Source organism: Plectropomus leopardus, chromosome 18 (genome assembly GCF_026936395.1).
Source record: "Plectropomus leopardus strain MGB_pleo_1.0 chromosome 18, ASM2693639v1, whole genome shotgun sequence".
NCBI lineage: Eukaryota > Metazoa > Chordata > Actinopteri > Perciformes > Serranidae > Plectropomus > Plectropomus leopardus.
In genome coordinates this window covers 7,250,235-7,274,592 of record NC_142193.1, presented here as the reverse complement: position 1 = coordinate 7,274,592, position 24,358 = coordinate 7,250,235, and the positions used below count along the sequence as shown (strand labels likewise).

At 38.1% G+C, this 24,358-nt stretch overlaps 1 protein-coding gene across 1 annotated transcript in view; it reads left to right on the top strand.

Annotated features, from left to right (window-relative positions):
* Positions 1 to 24,358, top strand: part of LOC121956111 (RNA binding protein fox-1 homolog 3-like) — a 575,995-nt gene that overhangs the window by 140,672 nt on the left and 410,965 nt on the right. The window contains exon 4 of the mRNA XM_042504225.2: positions 14,166 to 14,288. The gene's annotated coding sequence lies outside the window, so the exon portion shown is untranslated. The remainder of the gene's footprint in view (positions 1 to 14,165; positions 14,289 to 24,358) is intronic.

The window sequence follows — 24,358 nt, the reverse complement described above, 5'->3', positions numbered from 1 at the left end:
ATCACATGACCACAGTTCACTGAACTCTGCCTTGAAATATGAGACTCATTTCTCCTTCCTGGATAATCAACTTAGGGAAAGAAAAAAAAAATCAGATATTTCACCTTGAAATGCTTCATAACTTGCTTGCGGGATTTTAAACTCGTCATGCTCATGCCTGATTATACTAGACTGAAAGAAACTAATGAAATAAAAGCTGGGATTCTGCAGCACAGCTCCTCTTAACACATGCGCACCGCTCTGTGCATGCCAACAAGCAAATGAATAAATCTACACAAAAGCTCTGAAACTGAAATGTAGTTTTCCTACTTTTATAGCTAACAGCAGATGCAAAAAGTAGTATTTTTTTTTTTTTTTTACAGTATTTTGGCCAAATCGGCCCACATAGTAGGCAACGGATTAGTTTACCAAACCACTACCATGAGGATACATGGAAAGACCAGAGAGACTCCTCTGTCCCTTACTTTCTGCCTATTTAGTGTAGTATAGTAGGGCATACCTCTCCCTAAAAACAAGACCTTAGCCTTACCTTACCCAGCATTACTTTTCTTAGCTTGAAGTTATCAACTTCAACATTATGTTAGAAAATCCTGAAGACGTTTGGAGTATTATTTTTTGGCACATTAAAAGAGGAAACACAACAAAATTCACATCAACAGAAAGTGCCAGGGGTCTCAGTATTTCTTTGGATATTGCTTATTTTTTTAGTCGTAATGTGGTTTCACACATTATTTTAGAGGCGCGCGCTATTTTATGCAAATGATCCACTTGTCAGATGCTGAGTTTTAGCACAATAACACCTTGTCGAGCACAAAATATTGTTAAAGGACAAGTTTGTTGCTAATTATGTAAACATCCAGTCTCCACTAACATTTCCATAAGCTCTCACTGTGTTTGCCACTTCTAACAAACATGCCAGAGCAAATATTATACAACCTTATGTTGCAGAAAAAGATGTACTTTGTGAACTGCACTCTTGTACCTGGAGGTAACATTTCTTTTTTCTTTAAAATTGTTTTAGTAATAGCTGAGTTTCTGTTGGTCTTGTGTGATTTTCATGCTCTTGATTCCCTGCATGAAGAGGCAATCCACCCACATTTAGCCAGCTAAGGGATGATGGTTATCTTTATAATACATAAAGTTCTGGATTTGGATTTTCATGTACTGGCCACTACTGTTGTCCAGTACCACTATCGTAGCCTGGTTCCAGATTTAAAATACCCCTTTTCCACCAAATTAGCTCTGGTTCTTGAACCAGTTGCACTTAAAGTCACGGTAAACCTGTTTTTTTGGGGGGCTTCCAGTTGAGAATCAAATTTTCAGATACTGTACAGATTTACGTTTGGTCAGAATGCTCTAAACGGTTCAAAATTAGGAGTGGGAACCACAACAGAACCCATTTCATGTTGGTGGAAAAGGGGCATAAGTCACCACCCATATCTTAGAGTTTTTTCTCATGATTTGAATACAGGCATGGCTACACAGCCACAAAATTAACATTTGCGAATATTAGCCTCCCATTTATTTCTATTCAGTGCAAGTAAATGAACAAATACAACGTTTGCGTCTGATGGCAAAGCAAAGTTGCATCTTTGTATCTGATGTAATTCAACTTTGGTGATCTTTGACTGGCAAAGCCACAGCCTCAACTAATGGCAAAGAAGTATGCGTGGTTGACCCCACTTGACTGTCATTGGTTTTGGTTTTTTAAGTTAGCCAAGATGGAGGAGCTATTGATTGTTGCTGTGTTAAACTAGTCAATGTTGTATGATATTGGCCATGAAAAACATTATCTGTTCCATAGAAGAGTTGCTGTCTGGCTAGCACTGAGTTGGGAGACAGGCATGGAATGGAGGAAAATTGAAACTGTAATAGTATCAGTTTTTGTGGCAGGCCTATATATTAGCAAATTGGCTGGCTAACTAGCTAGTTAAGCCAGCTAACAGATACAGCCATTATTAACGTTAACTGTCAAAGTCACATCTGCCCATGTTCAGCATGGATATAGTCTTAACAGGCTTTATGTATGGAAATAGAAAGGTCCATTTCAAACTTTGTAAATGTTACTGCCCTCCTACTTCCATTCTTTTTGTTAGCATAAATAGAGCCAAAATAGATGACACTATAGGGCAGAGTCAAAAGTGTCACACAGCAAAAAAGGTGACGGTGGAGGAGATCCTAATAATGGACTTTTTAACAGAGGCAGTGTGGTAGACGGCGGTGGTCTTTGTGGCCATTAAATACATCCCAACATGCAGATGGAGAATTCTTTTTTCTTATTTTCAATATATATTATTTTATATCATTGATTCGTTCCGTTCTGTCATCATTTACATTTCTTTGTTGTCTCTTACGGTCGTATCTCTCTTGAATTGTCCACGATCTCTGTTGGTACTGCTCTGTTTTATCCGTATCCGTAAGCTTCCAGAAAACATACACAAATACAGACAAAATGAATGCAGAGTACGGACAGAAGACTCGTTCCATCTCTGTCTCTGCCCTAAGTCTGGTGTTGTTTTTATTGACCTCTAAGAAAACTGAACCATTCAGAACTTTATTGGTCAGGATTTTTGCTTCTTGTTATAGAAACACTGCCTTGAAAATGGTGACAAGCATGGATAAAAGATCTAGACTGCTGTATAGGTTGGTGTAGGTTCACAAATAACAAATCTAAATTGTCATATTTCTTTGATTACTCTATCCAAATACACCTATGTTGATGGGATGGCCATATCATTCACTACGCATGATTATCAGAATCAGAAAAAGAATGAGAAAAAGATTTATTGCCAGGTATAGTTAACACAATACGAGAAATTTGTTCTGGTGGGTTGGTGCAACATAAATATAGAAAAAAAAACAGATAAAATAGAAGATACAAATATAAAATATAAAATATAAAAAGTACGAGTACTCTGTACGAGTATGTTTACATAATTAGTAATATGGATGTCTCTCTTGAGGTAGTCCATGTTTTTATTGTCCTACGTTGAAAGGCTGCATCTTCTCTCTCTCTCTCTCTCTCTCTCTCTGTGTGTGTGTGTGTGTGTGTGTGTGTGTCTCTTTTAGGAGTTTCAGAGGGGGAATCAAAAAGTAAACTTGTAAAATATATTAATAATAATGTTTATTTAGAAGTTCTCTAACCAACCACTGATGTTAAGATATCAATGGGCGGAGGAGGTAAACAAGTCTGGCTGCATTTTTTTGGGCAGCGTAGATGTGCCTTAATGTATACCAATAAGGTAAATCAGAGAAGTGTTTTTGAAATGACTGGGATTAACAAAGCCTCCAGCAACACATTTATTGCTTTTTTACACACTGTCACACCATCTCACCCACCCACACACACACACACACACACACACACACACACACACACACACACACACACACACACACACACACACACACACACACACACACACACACACACACACACACACACACACAGTGGCCTGAAAAAGATAAACAAATTCCAAACATGGTCTTCCATTTTTTAAAAGTTTGGAAAACCCCAATTACTCGGAGAGACTTGAGGAAGACAAAAAATGACTATTCATGAAGGCGGTCAGATGTTAGAGGTCAAAGTGGTTCCCTGATGGTTCCACGTCCTCGTGCTGAGCAAAGCCTCCTCTGTCACCTCCACTGCTGCTCTCCTCTCAAACAACGCTCTGCATTCAATCGTTTCAGGAGAAGCTGTGCCCTTCCTACCAACATACTGATGTTTAATTCATTCGTGGACACCTGGGGGACACTCATAACAACAACAGAGAGTGAGAGAGGGAGGGAAGGAGGGAGAGAGAGAGAGAGAGAGAAAGAGAGAAGAATTAGAAGGAACTAAATGTTTGCTTTGTATTTTCTATCGCCGGATGTGAAATGAATGAAGGGCGTAAAATGAGACCAAGGAGACTTAAGACGTTTGAGAAGGAACATCAGGAGCTGTGAAGATGAATACATCCTGCTTCCTCCTGTTTTGTTTGACTTGAGAAGTGGATGGAGGAAGCGAAGACGTTGCTGGACACCTCGGCGTGCTCCCACTTAATCAGAGGTTGATTAAGCACACTTTGAGAGGCATGGATTAGGGGGCTCCCCTCGGACTCCGCTAAATTGGTCGGAAGGGAAGGAAGGCAGAGTGTTGAGCACTGCTGAGGGAACTTTTGATGTGTCAGTCAGAGAGTCTGGCATGGTTTGCTTTTATTGACCTTCCCATGCTTGATTTGTGACAGATCCCCTGGTGCTAGGGTAGGTGGGGAAGGTGCTTTGAGAGGTGGGTAAGGTTAAAGGAGATGCAGTTTTTGAAGAATTTCCAAATTCTGCTGATCTGGTAGAGCTGCCACAAGCATTCCTGCTATTCATAACAATGAAGGGCATTGAGCTGGGAAGCATTTGCAGCCTAGACGTTTTTGGAAGATTATATAGCTGTCATTTTTGCTTTATTTGACAACAACAGAAAAAGACATGTGGCGAGGGTCCTGGGGCAGATTCAAATCCAGCTGTTGTACCTGCACTGTGTGTGTCTTAGACTAGTAGTTCCCAACTAGTGGGTCGTGGTCCAGAAGTGTGTTGCGAGTCCATTCTAAGTGGACGGCAAGAGACTTGTGAACGTGCCAAGTTTGCAAAAAACACAATTTATTTTGAAGTAGCAGTGATGTTATGTTTTTTTCTTTGTGTTCTAAGCCAATGTGTTGTTTATATTTTTTGAAATAAAATTAAATATGTGGTATTTATCTAATGTCTGGGTCGTGAAGCAATGACTAAGGAGAAATCTGGACCCTGTGGCTGGACTAGTTGTGAACCAATGTCTTAGACAACTGCTCTGCCAGGAAGGTCATTGTACTTTTTGATCTTTGAGTTTTCAGGAAAAAAAAGATTAGAAAAAAAGAAAAAAGAAAGATTATTTGATTTTCATTTCAAAATCCCAAAATGAAAAGCTTTTTTTTTTTTTTTTTTTTAACTTTTCAGGGTCAGAAATGGAATATACAGAACAGAAATGCCACTTAATTTTCTTTTTCCCCTTACCAAAAAGAGTAACATTTGCATCTTTTTGAAAAATGCAAATTTCCTTTTTCTCCTATCCAAAAAATACAATAAAATCTTCCAGTTTCAGTGAAGAATCTCCTGATATATCGTGCAGAAAAACCTCTGACTTCCTATACTCATGCAACAAATGAGACTAACGCAATTTCTGTAGATGATAGACCATGTTTTGACAAGTCTAAAATGATGTCATAATACAGTGTCAGTTATGACAATAAGTTATGTCTTTACTCTTCACTTCTCTCGCTGACTATACTAATTTGATTTTTGCGCCCATTTATGGAACAGTGTTTTTCTTTTTTCTTTTTTTCCAAGGACAACAGCTTTAGAAAATGAAAAGACAGCTGGTTTCTCGTCTTTTTTTTCTTTTCTTTTCTTTTTAAAATTTTATTTAGGTTTTGTTTTTTTCTGATTGGTGAAAATTGAAATTAGGTGACATTTGTATTTGGTATATTCCATTTATGACTCCCCAAACTAAAAATGGCTTGGTTTTCATTTTTCAATTTTGGATTATGAAATAAAAATGAAATAACTATTTGCTTTTTGTTTTTAATTTCTGTTTCTTGAAAGTAAAAATTTAAACAAAAAGTACACTGACCCAGGAAGTGCTGGCTTTGTCATTTTTTTATTATCTGACACTTTCTATCTTTTATTTGAATCTAAACAACTGGTTTTACTTATATCATCTTGCATCCGCTGTTAATGGATTCACCAAGCTTAGCTCTAAATAGATCTGCCCCCCTGTATGGACAGTGTGTGTCATTTATGGATTTATGGTTAATAATAGTCTGATGCTTTTTCCGCTGTCAGACTGGTTTGTAACCCCTTCACAGAAGGAATGGCATTATTCATGTTGCGGCTGCCACCGCTATTAATGTAATGAGTCAGGCTGTTAATGTGATCCCGCTTCAGACACAAAGGGGATCTCTCAACCTGAGCTCCTGCCGCAGACAGGAGACCTCTGTGCCCTACATAACAACGATGGGACGTGTCATCGCTGATTTATTTTGCCCTTGAACCTCCTAGTGATAGGACCTTGTGGGATAGCCTTTAAAAGAAGCGCCCAGAGATGAAATGAATGCTCTGTTCCAAACTATCGAAAGACGTGCACTACAGCTGAACGCTTTTAGAGGGAGTGCTGTAATCTAAAATGTGCTATTTCTCACTCATAGCACAGCTCTGGGATGGGCTGATCAGATAGCCCGAGATGAATCTGACTTGACCTGTGAGCAGCAGTCGCCGCCTCCTGCATTGCTGGCCATGAGAGGAATTTGCAATGGATTCCGGATAGATAGAAATCAATTCAAATTCAGCTGAGGCGCTATACCCCGATAAGGCATTGCTACACCTATACTCACAAAATTTCATAATGAATAGATAAGGATTAATGTAATTTCAAACTGTCAGCGACTGCCAGATGGCATGTCATGAATGAGCTTATCATTGTGCCATGATTTTATTTACATCCAAGAGCATAAACAGACGGTTCATATCTGTAAACATGACTCCATGGTAACCGTCCATGGAGGTGCATCCTCACAAGTGTTTAAAACACCCTTATTAACTCAGTCCACCCGCTCATGTAATTAATGCGTGCTTACAATGCAGCTAATATCCACTATGTAACCTGTGAAGACACACAATAATTATGGGACCGTTTGAGTGACAGAGATCAGGAAAGCAAATAGAGGAGGCCTGTCCTCAGCCTCATCAGCAGGGGCAGAGTGTTGGTCCAGGTTAATAGGCATCCTCCAGGGAGGGATTAGCCGGAGTTAAAGAAAGTAAAGAGGGAGGCATTTGAATTTGGAATAATAATGTCAAATACCCCAAAAAATCTTTTTTATAATCTCATTGTCACGGGCCATTTGCAAGTTCTTGGTCCAAGGCATTATGAAGTTCCATACGCAGGCATTAAAAAAACTCTAAGATCCTGTGAAAGAACACTTTATTTGAGTTGGACACATGTAGTACCATCCAGAAATAGCCAGCCATCTGTTTCCTGCTTTTGCACTAGCCAACCACTGAGCAAGAAACAAACTGAGTCTTGAGTGAGGAACAAAGGAGGCGGACAAAAGTGCTGCGTCGTACCGAAAACGAAGATATTGCTGGACCAAAGTCCTGCCAGGTGTCTGGATCCTGAAAGTCGGGCAGGAAAATCTTACTTTACAAGGGGAATGGCACTTGTAGTGGAGTGGACCTGTGATCGATTGGGATGTGAAGTGGCTTAGCCGTACCTCTGTGTGTCAATAGCTTCACCTTCTCCCTCAACCCTGTGATAAAACAGAGGCTCATGGTGCTAAATCTCAGTCGCTGTACACCTGTGAAACCGCCTGTATGATTATATTCTCATCGTCTAACTTTACTCACTTGATCTGCGGCTAACTCCTCTGATCAAGTGCCCAAACTTTTACTTGAGCAAACCCAAGCCAGGACACAAGACCTGGAGGAGTTAAAGGTTGAACTGACAACAAATTAGAATGCACTCCACAGCGCCATAGATTGAGACAAGGATTTAATTGGCTCCATATCAGGGTTAGATAGCAACGTTGTTGACTTTTGATTAGAAAAAAAATAAAAGAACAAGGTGACTTGATATTGTGGTGATAAGCAAAAAACACAACTCGATCACATCAATACGTTTCCTCGGGTGCACGTAGGTGGCTCACCTTGTAACCAATGACAGTGGCCGCAGTGGCTCGCCGGCAGATAGACATCAGAGGTTTTTCCAGCGAGCGTGCATTGTCATACATTTATTGCTGTGTGTGCAGTGTCTGTTTTCCTTGCGATCGTTCCAGTTGTTCTCGACATACTGTTGACTTAGAGGTCAAGCCGCGCAAAGGCATAAATTTCTGGAGCGTTGATGTTGTCTAATTCACAGCATGTCACACAGCGGCTCTTCAAAAATAAAGGTCACCTCTGAACAGCACTTTATGGCTTTATATCTGTTTTATAGGCAACCGTGCAGATTCACCACAGCACATTATCAGAATCTGAATCACCTTTGTGTGTTCTTTACTTTCATGCGAGACTTTGTTTCAGTGGGAAGCAAACTGTGTACAGCATAATCAGATTAATTACTTTAAAAAAGTGTACCCATATCATTAAAAGATCTATTCCAACTCATGTCCTGCTAAGTAGATGATGATACATCATCATCAGAGAGGACAGTCAGAGTGGAGGGATAAGGTCTCACTCAGCCTTAACAGAATGTTATTATTTCCGCAACTGCCTGGATTATGTTGATTAAATTTGGTTTTAATTGGCTTTTCCTTCAATATTTGTATAGAAACTACTATATTTCAACGGTCTATGAAAGTTAAGGACACTATTGCTTCTTGGTTAACCCTTTGAAACCTGGATAGATGTAGACTTGGTTTTCTTGTGCTGCATTTAAGTGCCTTTCACAAGCTATTTAACCCTTTCAAACCTGTACAAATTGGTTTGATTTCTTTTAAAAAGTGCGGGGAAAAAGGCAACTGGGCGAGGAATGTCTCACAAATGGCAAGAAATTAGTTTAAGATGGCAAGAAAATGACCTAAAAATTAATATTAAATACATGGGTTTATTAGAAACTTATCTAAAAAATAAGGGAAAACATCCTGTCCTGTAATTGTATATTTAAATTATGTTACAGAAAATAAATAGATTAATAATTAAAGTAAATATTTTATTTTGGCACTTTTCTGGGTCTTTTTCATGTTTTTCTTTGTTTTTTTACTTTTTGTTGCTACTGTTTTTTGCTGTTTTTTAGGCCATGTCTTGTCAAGATGCTTATTACCTTCTCCCCATGTTTTTATAAGAAATCAAACCAATTTGCTCAAGTTTTAAAGAGTTAATGTTAGTGTCAGTGCAAAAATTAAAAAGCATTGCAGTGGCTATCAGTATTTATATTTAATAATCAAGTTATCCTATATTAAATTCACTTTGGGGCACTGCCCTTCGAAAAGGGAAAATTATACCCAAATAATTAACTTCATTTCATGTAATATGCAAAACTATCAGGTTGAAGCTCTATTTAGTAATTAAAGCAATGATTACAACCAAAATCACTTTAGCAATAGCTAGAAAAGGTTGAAGAGTTTTGGAAATCTGAATATTGGAGGTTGTCAGCATTCACGCTTGTGCAAAATTAAATAGACTGCATATTCGAAAACAGTTTATGAAAAAAAAGGTAGCAGGAAAACCCACAATATGTCCTACACTAAATATACCTAATGGAAACAATGAAGAGTGTGTGGGTATGTATGTGAGAGAGAGGGTGTGTTTGTGAGTATGTGTGAGTATGTGCTTTTCGGGTGCGCGCCAGAAAGTATGCGTAGGCTTTTGTTTCTTTGTTCTGCCCCCGTATGTTCCGCGTACACAAGCATGAACACACGTGGTCGGTCAGAACAAAGGAAACATGTAGGTTTCTCTCCGCGTGTAGTTTTGTTTAAGGCCGAATCAAAGTGATCTGTGTCAGCGTTAATGGCACTGCTTTAGAAAAGGTAGCGGTTAGTGTGCATCCACGACGCTGTGTCAGTGTGAAGCATAACTTCAGTATATGTACTTGGCACTACCCAACAGCCTGACGTCTGCAGTGTACTTTTTAAACTTAAAATAAACTTCTCAGAGGAATAGTTATAATGTCTATGAAGATCTTTAATCAAAGATCTGAGTTGGTTTGCCAAGCAGCTGAAGCATGCCACATATGACAGATATTCTTTAACTTCTCATAGGGGCCGGTCCTTTTTCACACACCAATCAAAACAGACATTGGATCCACTCTTCCTAAATTTTAACCATTCCCTAAAATCATGTGATCGACGTACCTTAAAAACATGTACAATAAACAGAACTTTAGAGGTGCTTGTTTCAGGATGAAACCAAGGTAACACAACCTATCACAGTGACCTAAAATGTGTCATTAACTTAGGACAAATAAAATATAGAGTAGTGTTTTGGTATATGTGAAAACATGTAAATAATAATGACATAAGTATAGATTTCCACAAGGAAAACAAGGAAATTCAGTGAATGACTTGTAACACAATAAATATATTTGCATTGATAAAAGTTAAGCAGTCCTTCTTAGCTATGTATGCTGTGTTATCCCCAGTAACATTACTAATCCATCGAGGGAGAAGAGTTGCTTTGGCGTCTTTCTGCTGTGGATGAGCCGGGCTGGAAAGAGTTGCGGCTCCGATGCAGTCTTTGCTTTGCTGTGTTTCCATTGTGCTGGGTGGAGGAAACCGTTCGCTCCTTGCAGAGTTAGATGCCTGGCACAACTGCTTGTGCTGCTGGCAGATTTTGTGTTGTAGCTCCGTTGCTAAACTTGTACACTCTTGGTAAAGCTAACCAGTAAACTTCAGGCAGGCTGTCCTATTGCTGCCATAAAAAAAGTCCTGTGTGCCTCCTAAAACAGACAACACAACAGACATCTGAGAGCCAACCAGAGAGTGAAAACACGACAAGAACACAACAAACAACAAGGTGACCTAGGGTTTTGTTGATAAGATGACATCATAGGTCATCAGCTACAATAACGTACAGTTACTGTTAATGTTAAGTTCATGGGCAGAGCTCATGTGGAAGTGTGAAAATAGAAGACTGTAGTAACTCTATTTTTGCTTTGTATTTTGAAGTAAAAGTTGAGTATTAGAAGTTGTAGAGTTCCAGTGGGAACTACATTAGGAAAAGATCATTGTGAATGTTATTTTTTAAAAGGCCAATAATATCTAATGGCACTAGACCTAAAAACCCATACCCCATAGTGTAAAAGGCTAATGCATTAGAAGCTGGAGGACACATTATGCACATCCTGTACTTCTTTGGAGACTGGACTAGCTAGAAATATTAAAAGTGAAGAGAAAAATGCAGAAAAAAAGTAGTTTCCTTGTAAGGATGGGCCAAGTGGAAGAACACACGGAGGCTGTAGTAATCTTTCACCTGGTGTATTATGTTTTATTTGTGGATTGCATAACACCAACAAGCAGTTCAGGCTAGTTTTGATGAGGTCCCAAAAAAGAAACAGTGGAATGAAACACACACACACACACGCACACACACACACACACACACACACACACACACACACACACACACACACACAGAAATAAACTAATAAGGAGATCCATAAGTTAACAAACAAAAAATTGGCACGGTTTAGGCCAAGGTATGAACCTGAACTGAAACAACTCCGACTCTAACAATTCTGTTTTTAAGAAGGAAGCCCCTCCTACACAAAAAAAACAGTGCATAATCACTTAAAACAATAAAATATAATGTATCGAAACAACAAAAAATCTTCTTACCTTTATTCAAACTATCCTAATACACACATATTAACAAAGTGGTTAAAAAAAAAACTATTACCTGATACAATGAAACACGTCCGTCTGTGCTCAACATGGTACAGTCTAAGTTCCCTCCACTATAAAGCCCAGTGGAAGAGCTCACTGCCTGTCTGGCAGTTTGGACCCAAAGTCAGCGGGTTATATGGATGACAACTTATTAAGAAACATTTGTTGTGTTGATGTTTGTCGATTGTAGTTACATATAACCAGTAAAAAGCATTTGAATGGCATTTATTTCTAAATAAATTGGGTGGTTATTTCGTTAAGAATGTGAATGTGAACAGTTTGCACATTGAAATGACCTGGCATTACTCTTGTTAGCAGGTAAGCATGCTATACCCACTTGTGCTTACTATGCTAACATAACTCAGCCACAGAGGCTACAACCTAGCAACACTACTAAGATTACAGCTCTATTGTGCCAGGATAGAGAACCTTTGAACCTAATATGACAAGACAATAAAATGATCATTTTTAACCTGCCTTTATCCAATGTTCAAATTTTTGTTCTGGAAATGTAAGCAAAACAGTGCATAATCAAATAGATAATGTCTCCTTTGCATATTTAAACATAACATTTCAGAAAACTTGTAATATAAAAAGTGACTGTTGTCATGTAAGTAACCAATCATTATAGTTTTAATGGTGATATCTGATAGTTGTTTTTGATAGCTTTTACCTTTTGATAGATTTTACCTGGATATTTGCATGATTTTTTCAATCAGATGTTTCTTTTTCTCTCCTGAACTCTATCCGTTGCCCTAAAGTCAATATACCATATTGGCCAGGGTACAGTATGACACCATGGTTTTTTTTCCAGTTTGAAAAATTAAATAAAAAAATTAAAAAACTAAATAAATAAAACAGTCTTTATTCCTAAACAGATATTGCAGAGGGAGAGGTATTCTTATAATCAGGGTTGTTTTATTCTAGGTTGATACAGAAGTAATGAATTCTAAAGTTTTTCTTGTAAATGGAAAATCCATTATCCATTGCTGCTTTATATTTATGCTATAAGCTGTTCAAGAAAAAAACAACATAATATAGGGCCTTTTACACACTTTAAACATATATTTAATTTAATTTTGTATATAACCATTGTTAATATGTTAATAATGTTCTTTTTCATACAGTAGTCAGGGCTTGTTTCTTGGAAGACTGGTTTAAAAAATTGCCCTATAGAGCTAATGTGTTATGCCTGAATGCAGCTTTTAGGGTTTGAGTCAGCTTTAAATGTTTTGATTCACAGAGCACTTCATTTACATTTGACATTCAGCCGAGTAAAACGTCTACCACCTTTTGCAGCTACTGTACATGTTGATTACAGGTTGAGCCGTGTGTGGTGAGGCTGTGTTGACATTACATCTCTTTGTCTAAGCTTGTTATCTTTGTGCCCCATGGTTTGCTTCACTCCATTCCAAAAAGCCACTCTATGTGTCTTTAGTTGCGAGCATATTAGTCTCCATGGAAACTAATTTTACCAATACTTCATTGGTGCCAAATGACCCTGTACTGTTACTTAGCTTCTCGCTGCTTTGTGTGGAAGTGTTTTCTTTTGGAGATTAAACGTTCGAAGGCAAATTGAGGTCCTGCTGGTTTTATCACTGGGATATTGAATAAGCATATGTGGAAAATACCAGAGTGTGGTACTGTAACACATCATTTGAAAACAGATTATGATATATTTCTGTGCTTCTTAGGGGCCAGGGGGTAACAACACGTGTACTGCGAGGGGTACTGCACAATTTTATCAGGTAGAAACAGGGTTTGGAGGGTAGCACCAGACAAATTTGACTGCCATTTGATTTTTTTATGTGATATTTTACCAAAAGAATATTCCTGACCCTTTAAAGGGATAGTTCATATTTTTTGAAGTGGGGTTGCGTGGTATACTTGACCATAGTCAGTGTGTTTGTAAGTAGATGTCAGTTGGCATACCTTCTCTGGTTAGGAGAAGCAGGCTAGAGTCCTACATGAAAGCTAAGCAACTTCTCTGCTATGCATGGGGTCAGCAACAAAGCATATTTAAGCCACCAAGAAAAAAACAAAATGAAAATCAGTTTTAGCGGGTGCCACATTGAGAGTTTTTAGTGCTTTACCTTTCTGTCAAATGGTTAATGCAACCGGAAAACAGTTAACCACTTTAGTTCCTCATCTATGTTCTTGTCAAAGCCACCAGACTCCATTGAGAAAAACAATAATTTTAGCTCCCTTAACACAGGAGCAGCTGGTCTACTACTGCTTTGATCAGTTACTTATTTTGACTTATTGTGTGACTTTGGTGAATCCGAGCCAACCCTTTTGGACACCAAAGTGACACAATAACAGAAACAAAATAGCTGTTTAATTAAGCGGTAGACTAGCAGCTCCAGTGTGCAGCGATGTTAAATCGCTGTTTTTCTCAATGGAGTCTGGCTTTGAAGAGAGCAATTTAACGTTGATTTTTATTTTTCAGGTGGATACATTTTTTTTTTTTTTTTTTAAGTCAGATTTCAGCTTGTTTCTCCAAACTGGGGCGTGCCTACTGACATATACTGTGTGAAATATACTGTCTATGGATAAATAATCCATACAACCTCACTTCAGAATAACTGAACTTTCCCTTTAATTTAACACATTTGACAGCAGGACATTTCCTCACATTATTGATAAAACATGGAAATAATGACTGCTGATTGTTTTTTATGTAACCATCTTTTGCTTCCTGTGGTTCAACCTGTTCTTATATTGAACTGTATGTGCTTTGGGATTCCCTCTGGAATATTTACACTCTTTCTCTCTCCAAAATGTCCACAGATAATTGCTAGAAGGCAGCGCCCAGGAAGGTCAGCCAAGAATTCCGCCGTAGGTGCCAAAGTGAAATCTACAGGACTACAATTACTTGGACAGACTGAGGCGGCAGAGCAAAGTGAATGACAGGTTGGAAATAATTCATATGAATCACCTGCTGTATTATGAATAACCACCTGCTGAGAGGACATAGCACGGTCAGTTATCCTCAGAATTGGTTCTGAATAGCCCTTTTTGTCATTTGTTGGTAATTGCCTTAATTCTCTTGATAATATAGTGAAATTAACCTCTGAGAACATTTCTTCCTTATGGCATTTATGAGACAAGGTTGAAGTTGACATGCCAGCCGTCACACAATTATATTTAGATTATTCTACTCCACTGCTGTTTGGCTTCCGCCTTTTGATGTCGACACTTTAGAGGAGTCCTTCTCACCACCGCTCATAATTCATAATCTTCATTTTACCAAAACATACAGTGTCGAATCCTACACGAAGGGCGTTCTTTAAGAAATTCAGGATCACTCACATCTATTTTCTGTTTGGGGTACATCTGACCTTGTAGTGAGCAGACATAAAAGGCTGTCAGTCAAACCATCATGCCGTCTTTGTTTCTTTGTGGTTGTCATTCTCAAGAGGAGTCAGGCAGCCACTGACTTAAATCTAGTGATTCTGCGCTCCTGGCAAAATGCTTCTCTGTCCTTCTTTCTACCCAACTCAGCGACCGCCTCAGGGTAAGGTGGAAAGAAGGTGAAGAAAAAAAGTTTTAGAACAGCGTTTGGATAGTTACAGAATGTAATCAAGGCCAGTAGATGGTTAAATAGTTCAGCTTTTTCTAATGAATTGCTCCACTTACTTAGCACTCTGACCTTTCAAAGACTTTAACCTTTTCTGTCAAACCTTAGGATCAAATATTGAAGGAAGGTGGGCTGCTGTAAATCGACCTGAAATTTAAATTCTCTATGGTTTTGCGCGAGGAAATGTGCTCTATAAAGATAACACAACTGTTGTGAGTAGTTTTCCATTTTTCAAAACCGTTTTCGACCTATTTGTGGAAACAGCATCCGAGCCAACTGTTGACTGACAAATGAGGGCATGCGTTGCTAAGAAACGCACGCATGAGGTTGTGCTGTATGTGTTGACCCTTTATGTGTTATGAATGTTGACACAAAGCGTTTTTTTTTTTTTGTTTGTTTTTTTTTACAATAAGTCACGTTTTGGCAGTTTAAGGTGTCCGTCCATTCACACCATTCAACATTTGGGATATCCATCACGCTCATAAGTTTGTTTTCCACCTGGAAAGTAAAGGCTACGCAGCCTAGCTTGGTACCATCAGTATTTATTCCCACTATTTATTCCCACCAGACATCACGATTATGTTACATACTGTTCACTCCATATAGCAGAAAAGAGGAGGGGGGTAGCTCGTGTTTGCCGTCTTTCTTTCTTGGGTCTATTTTTTTTACGTTAGCTAATGAGCATTCTGTAAACATACATGTAGAGTTACCACCACTTGAAGGAAAAATGCTGCGTTGCTCTCACAATGTTGAATAATGATGACAAAGAAGTATTGCAATTGATTTACAGACGACAAAACATTTTGGACAGACTGGCCTTCATCAGTGTCACAGTCGTGCTGTGTAGACGCTCGATAACAAACAGGTGATCCATTTTAGGAAATTTGCATTGCACCTGGCAAGGTAATCAGCTGCATATTGATCAATGAGCATCCAGCACTGGAACAAATGTTTTTAAATCATTTGTTCTTGGTGATTTCCATTTTGGCCAATTAAGTACACAAGTTTGAAAAAACACCAAAAGGTAATTTTAATTTCAGTTTGATCTTGTGCAGTCTTAACATTGCTTTGAGCACCAAAGAATGCTGCTTCATTTTAGAAACATTTGTGTTATTATTTGGCATATCCTCTTTCAGTGATTTATAGGATATTGCACATATTAGCGCCCCACGAATTATGTTAACTTCTTAACACAAACGTATGTAGGTTAGGTTTAGGCAAGAGGAGTTAATCCTGTATTTGGTAAAAAAACATCTGGACTGTGCATGAGAGCAGATTGAATTATTATATATTTATTCTAATCAAATCATTAAAATGTTACAGTTAAAGGTAGAATGAGGATCTGAACAAAATATTGATGTCCCCATCAAAATTGAAAACACAGTTTTGTAGGCTGCTATTGCAACCAAACAAGCTTAAACTCTTAATAGCTGCAAATTATTTAACATTGTAAATACACCAGTAAACATGACCATATATCTATTACTATTTGTTTAGATGCACAAACATTTTTTTAACATTAAAATCTTGAATTATCTATGTCAATTTACTTGTGTTAATGCACTGTGTGTTTTTATGGCTAAGGCCTTAGTAATAGGGCCTCATATTTGACCATGACACAGTATGTTAACGGTTAAAAAGGATACACACATCACCTTTAACACATCATATTGGTTTGTGTTTCACTGCACTGGCATCTCAAACACCCGTGTATGTTGCCTCAGATCTCTCTGCATGTTGTTGACTGCAGTGTTTAGAGGAATTTCAGACGCTTGTCCGTCTAACCACCAGCTGGCCGACTGACTCAAACCCTCAGCAGAACATCAAACATCACAGTATCTCACTGCTTGGCTCAGTTTCACATAAACAGATCAAGGGTACCACAATGTTTTTATTCCAGTTGATATGGAAATGTCACATCATTTCAAAGAGAACTTCTGTTTTATTCATGTCTAATATCCTTTTACTTCTGACTGCCCAGTACGGACCTGGGAGAGCTCTAACCAAGCAAAAAGCAAAAGAAGCTTTACTGCAGGAGGCACAGTGCATTGCACATGCAATTGTTTTACTGCAGAAAATGTGGAATTTTTCAATTGGAGATGCACATATTCGTGAATACTTCTGAGGAAAAATATTAGCCTTCTCTGCGCAGAGGCAATTTCAGTCCAAAGATTCAAAAGGAGATTCTTCTTTCCCTGCTTTGAGACAAATATTTTGAGATTTGTGCTCCATTGATGCCTTGCGGTTTGAAGTGATGATCAGGTGAGTGGGAAATTGGTCAGGATGAAGGATGAACTATTATGATTGTATCTGCACTTATTTAGAAGCAGAACAAATCTGATATCTTTTGCCCTTCCTCTCTTGTTGTGATAAGAGTTGTTCTCTACTTTCAGAATGGATTTGTTATTCTAACAGATGTTATGAAGGCTCTTTGAAAAATGAGAATATTTGGTATACCAGCTGAGTGGCGAAGCATCTAACAGGAAGATGTCTGAATAGTATACTGCAGTATTACTAATTTCAGTTTCTGTCTCATGAAATTAAACATGTATATTTTTCTTAGATAATGCGGATGACTCTGTAATTAGTGTCTGTACTCAAGCGAAATATCTGGAAGCTAACAGGGCAGAGTGTGTAAGTAATTACAATAATTTATCTGGGGCTGCAACTCATAGTTATTTTCAGTTACTATTAATCTGCCTATTGTTCTCTTGATTAATTAATGAACAAGATGATATTTAAAATGTCAGAAAATAGTGGAAAAAAAAACATTACAATCTTTTAACCCCAAGGTGGCTCCATCATATTGACCATTTATGTATGATTTAGGTAATACAAAGGAAAAGCAGCAACTCTTGGCAGAGAACAAGGCCTATATATAGTATTTTTCCTTAAAAACTGATAAATGATACTTTGTTGTCATGGGAATGAAGTTGAGTATCACTTGTTAAATTACTTAAAGGCATGAGAGAAGAAAAACTGATATGAATATTTCAGTGTAAGAGAGAGAAGCATCACAGTGTTAAAGGAATACTTCACTCACAAAATGAACATTTTTATCTCAATTACTCACCCCATGTACCAATGAATTAATGAAGAAAACGTATTTCTCACAATCCTCAACAGTGAACGAAGAATCCAAAAAAGTCAAGCACTCTTAATGAATAGCGGTAAAAGGGAACTGTATTTATTGTGTTTATATCAAAACATCTGCTTACAAATTCTTGCCCTCGTGCAGTATAATCCAAGTTATTTATGCATTGTTGTTTACAAACTCTCACACGAGTTGTGTGAGGGTTTGTAAACATTTGTTTCGATATAGTTATTGTTGATATTAAATGTGGCCCTCATTTACTTAATTTATTAAGAACGGTCACAGTTTTTGGACTCTGTTCAGCGGAGCCATACAAGATAAACAAAGTTTTGTTTTTTTTCCATGAAATCAAGGTGACATGGGGTGAGCAACTGATATAAAATATGATTATTTTGTGGGTGAAGTATTCCTTTAAAACGTCAAAGTGGAGTGCGAATTAGTTGTTTGGCAGCAGCAGTACTTTGCAGACTCTCTAGTGTTCTGTAAACTAACAGCTTTAATACCTTGTAATGACATGTTTGACCTCATCTGTATGTTTTCCTCAGTCTGTTACAGTGCCAGGACTCGATTGTGAGTATGACTGGCAACTTCCTCTAGGGCCCTGCTTAATTTCTCCACTAGTATGTCTGGTGCCACACCCTATACATCTCCATTCTCAATTATACATTGGCTGGAATGGGAAATGAGCATAGGGCACATCATAAAAAGCTTGATAACAGAGCTAATACAATTACATTAGAGTGATTAAAAAAGGTTAAATAGGTGATCTATTACATTGATCTTAAATGCATTCAGACTTAATTTAATTTAACAGTGCTATAATGCTGTAGTTAAAATATGTCCTATTAGTGTTTGGAGCCTGCATGTATAACGATTAATTATTGAATAATTGTTCATGCATTTCAACACTGGCAGGCTCTGAAGGGTGATTTATTTTCTTCAGTGGCTGTACAGAGATAGGGCTTAATTACAGTGGATAGCCTTATCTCCCCTCTCTAATCCTCTCTTTGGAGTCTCCCGCGTTCACGCCATCTAGTCGTCGATATCATCAGACTGTTGGCAGAGCCAGACAGAGAAAGTGATCCCCAATTTCTCTGTCACATTAAGGCTCATTCATGAAGTCTCTGCTGTGGACCAGACTTAAGAACTCCAAAGTGGGAGGAAGGAGGAGTCGCTGAGTGCTGGAAACCTCTCCTCCAGGCTGAGGTCAGCGCCGGCTGGCACATTACCCACTTGTGCTGTCTTTCTCAGCTGGATGGACTGACAAATGTGTGGTCAAATCTGATCAGATAATAGGCTCAGTTTCTTGCCAGGAGCAATTTGTTGCGGATATTCTTGTACTGATGTAGGCAATTTGGTTGTTTACTACCTCACTACAAGTACAACACTGCATATCCATGCTATTCACAACAGTGTTGGCAAAATACTTGAAAGACAAGACATTCTAGCCAGAGGTGCATGCAGACAAATATCTCATATGACTTTCAGTTGACCACTGGTTTCACTTTATGATTTACAGTCAGCTGTGCTAGATCTTAATCAGGGAGTCTCACAGATTAATTATTGTAGATTGGTGGAAGATTTCCACCACAGTTGGCACAAATAGTTGCATATATTGAATAAACTTGCAATGAATGAGATGTTGGCAGCTGAAATAGATTGTATTTTGAGGTGCCAAATGGGAGGGGGATCAGCTCATGTGCCCAGCATGATGTGTCTGAGCCACAGTGATGTGACGCCACTGAAACTGCTGCCATGAAAGAATTAACCTTACAGTCAATCAAGCAATGACATCAGTATACTCTAACTCTTCATGGCAAGTAGTCATTTCCAGAGATGTTCTTTTAAATCTTATACTACAATAATATAATAATTTTACATGTATTTCTACAGAGAATAAGGTACCTAAATGCAATATTTGGCCGAAAGTATGTTGACACTTCTGCCTTATACATTTGCTCCAGGGCTCCTTAGTTCCAATGAAAGGAAATCTTAATGCAACAGCTATGATACTTCAGATGACAGCGTGACAACAGTTTGGGGGAGACACTTTTCAATTTTAACAGAACAATGTCCCCATGAACAAATCCAGATCTACAAATAAATAGTTTTCCCAGTTTCATGTTGAAGAACTTGACTGGTCTGCACTGAGCTGTGACCTCAACGCCAGCATACACCTTTGGGTTAAACTTGAACTGGAGCCAGGCAACATGAGCACTTGTGGCTGAATGGGAGCAAATCTGTGCAACCAGGTTCCAGAATCATGTGTTATGTCTTATAGCAGAGGCTTTATTGCAGTGTTTTATTGCTGGAATGGAATGAAATGTTCAACAATTACTGACTCTGTTGCCAGACAAGGAATTTGACATTGGAGGATTCTGCAAAACCCCAGGCTATCTTCATTGACATTTTTTAAGCGTTTAATGCCAAGGTTGTTAAAATTCTTTTTACAATATCTGCTTGTGGCAGCTTTGGTTAAGGTTAGATGAAAAGATGGCTATGGCAAAGATACTCGTAAAATGGTTAAGTTATGGTTAAGGTTTGACTTCTGAAGAAGTTTGTTGGTGTGGGTCTCTGCATGAAAGTATAACATTCCATGTGCCCATCTACCAACCAAACCTCCACACATCGAATTTCTTCCTTACTACATAAGAGGTTCACTTCTTCCTGCATTGGCGCTGAACATTGGCATTGGATGTACTGATCAGATGTAATTCCTATGTCGACTGGGCTTACAATTACATACAAACAGTTACATATGACTCAATCTGCATGAATCCACACACTTTATTTGGGTGCCCACATACTCTTAGGGAACTACTAATATTATTACTGCTAGGAAAAAATGTTGCAGTTATGGCAGGTAGTTTAATTAAGCTCCTGGTTTTAGCTGGTGAAAGAAATCGTTAGGTGTAAATCCATCCAGTTAAAGTATTTATATGCAAGAACCCCTTTACATCTTGCATTAAAATGCTTTTTGTGTGCATCTAGATACAAACTGACTACATTTATATTTGGCATTGATATGCACTTTCAGTGTTCAAATTGAGATCCATGTAACATCTGACTGTAAGAGCTGAGGGTTGTAACTGTTATCCACCATTTGCTTAGCCATTGTTACATAAATGGCTTGGCTATGATATGAATTGCCATGTGTGGATTGTAGACTTTTTATCGGATCAAATTAAAATCAGTTAGTCTCATCTTGATCCCATCCACAAGTTTTTTTGACTATCCATTAGCTTTCTTGATGCTGTCTTGCTAGAAGTTCAGCTTGCCTACTGGCTAATGGCTGCTACCTTGCTAGTTTTAAAAAGAAGCACAGGCTTGCATATTACATACATCCTAACACCTTCAGTCACATTCTTGTGAAAATAGCTTTGAATCAGGAGAAGATGTCATCAGGTGGTGACCATGTTTCCTTGGACATTTAGAAGCTGAACCATGATATCCACCAGTTTGCAGTTCAGAGGTGATGACCAGTCCCTGCCCATCTTTTCCTGGCTTCCAGTTCAACTCCTCCAGCCTATTTTAGAGCCAACAAGAGGCTCATTCCGCTGCGTCCCCCAGCCTGCGGGCAGCTGCCTTCTTCTACTTGCTTTTCCCAGAGCGTGAGTGTATTCCATACAGTATCTGAGCAGCCAACCTCAATTTGAAATAGCCAGGCCTGCTACCCTTTGTCTTTGCACTTTGGACCAGGTCCTTATAACTTGGTGGCTTTTCTCCCCAAGGCCTCTTTCCACTATTCTTCCCATAGGGCTGTCAATTCCACCAGGATGATTTCCCTTACCTCCTCAGACCACAAGACCACTTCAGGCCTCGGGGGTGTTTGGACCACCCGGGGAAAGTACAGTTTTCCCAAGGTTGTCCAAACACAAGATTAAGTATATCCCTCCACCTATTTGTAGTATGTGGATTGAGGTCACAATGACATTTATATGTGTTCAGTGTGGTCACAATGAGGAGATGGTTTGGCTGATTGGATCACAATCAGTCCTCAATGCCTTCCGGGTGCATTACCTGTACTTTAATGTTTCAAGCGCTATCAGATTGCAATCTGATCACCCAAAACATATTTTAACACAAGGTGTAAAGGGGGTGTAAGAGAATAAACCTTCAGTTAAAATGGTCTCCTTCACATTTTAAGGAGCATTAGTTGAACCTTCAGTGGGATAATACATAGGCAGAGATTGGGAAGTAAGGAACAAGAAAACTAATCAAGTTAAATGACATTAACAGGTAGGTCTGACAAGAAGTTAAAAAAAAAGGTCCAAATATCGCCATTCGCTTAAGAGTAAAAAGGAGCCTTCCAAAACCAATCCTAGAAAGGTGATGTGCATGGTTATTGAAGTGGAATTATACACACACCAACTCTCTTTGAGTCCCTCCCTGCCTACCTGTTTTCTGGAGTGATGAACACAGCACCGAAGATGCTCAGTATGCTGATTTCTCAAGAAGATGACAGGGGAGGCTGGATGTTCTGCTGTACCTTCATTGGCTGAGTGGGTTGATGTTTGTCAGAGCAGCAGGCATTACGGCTTGTGACTAGTTTGGGCATCCTAAACATCAGATCTGCTGCTGCATTCATAGTTTTCAGTGACCGAAGAGAGAAATGTCAAACAGAATATAGTGCAAAATTCACTCCTAAACTGTCCTTCCTGTCTGTTCGGGCTCAGTGACAGCTCTACCTGAAACTGACAAAGCTCCCAGAGCAAAGAGATGAGTAAGCTAACTAATTAGAGATCCAACACAAATGTTTAATGAGGAGATTATATATCACTGAACAGAATCCTGGAATAATAAGACTACTTTGTCATTTGCCTTTTTTTTATTAAGAATGAGATTTTTCTCCTTTTACCCTTCTTACTGTAGTTGAAAAGTCCTCACTCGCTTCAAGAAATTTTTAATAAAAGTTGGGATAAGTTTTATAGTAACTTTCCACTTGCTATTCTTACCATACTTTCATGATGAAGTACCCTTCCCCTGGATTTCATTTAGTTTTAGAAGATTAATCCTTTTTTAAGGCACATTAAGCTCATTTGCTCCCATTTATTTTCAACTGATGATTTTTGTATTTTTTCCATCTCCTCCATATTTTCTTATCATTATTCTGCCATTAAGCTGCATCAAGACCTTGTTTTCAGACTTGATATTTTCAAATAGAAAAAAAATATTTAATTTTCTTAATAATTCTCTTGTTGCTGTGGTAAAGTCCCAGCTTCCTACCCCACATCATTTACTTTTTTAATAGTAGCATGTTTATAAGGTCCAAATTAAAATGTTTTTAAGCTCCATTTTTTTGGCTTTGTATTCACCATTTAATTAAAATACTATGAATAATAATACATTAAAAAAAATCAAATACAGCCTCCTTCTCACCATTCCTTTACATTAATTGTATGAATGACCATAACATAGTATGAATGAATGAATACCTTCAGTATAATAATGCCACTGATAAATTCATATTAATTACATTGCCTGTCAGCACTTTAAAGTAAAACTTCACCCAAATGATCATTTGTATATTAATGACTTACCCTGTGTTACCTTGAACTTGTGTTTTTCTCACATGCCTCTACGGTGAATGAAGAGTCCAAAAATGAAAAAAACAAAATACTTAATGAGTTGAAGTAAAAGAGGGCCACATCATGCAATTAAGATTCAAGTCTCATTTATCCAGCCATATGCTCAGTACTTCCCAAACACATGCAAAGGATTTAAGTAATAGGTTTTAGCAAAATTAAATGTGTTTAAGAAGTACTGACCATATGACTGGATAAATGAGACTTGGATTGAACTGCACAAGTTGTGTGAGAGTTTTCAACTTCTGTTTTGATATAGTTATGCTGTTGTGAAGTGCGACACCCATTTACTGCATTTCATCTAAAATTGTTCTCAGTTTTTGGATTCTTCGTCCACTGTTGACACATGAAAGAAAAACAAAGTTTTTTTCACAAATTCAAGGTATACCTTTGGGAAAAAATAATTTCAACAAAAGGGGCCTTTGGTATGTTAGCTATAATTTGTCCAAAAGACTTGTATTGACAATAGGAGGAATTCAAATTAATTAAACTTAATGAAAATTAAGTATAAACCCATTGACCTCATATAGATATGAGGTCCCTCAAACATACATATAAATATACATATACATACAGTATACATACATATTTTAGACTAGATCCACATTAAATCCTTAACAATCGTCCTGTAAATTAAAATTTTAAAACCACACATCTCAGCACCTTGTCAGCTAATTATCAAACGACTGGTTTTGATCAGTAACTTTCATTTCAACAATTCATA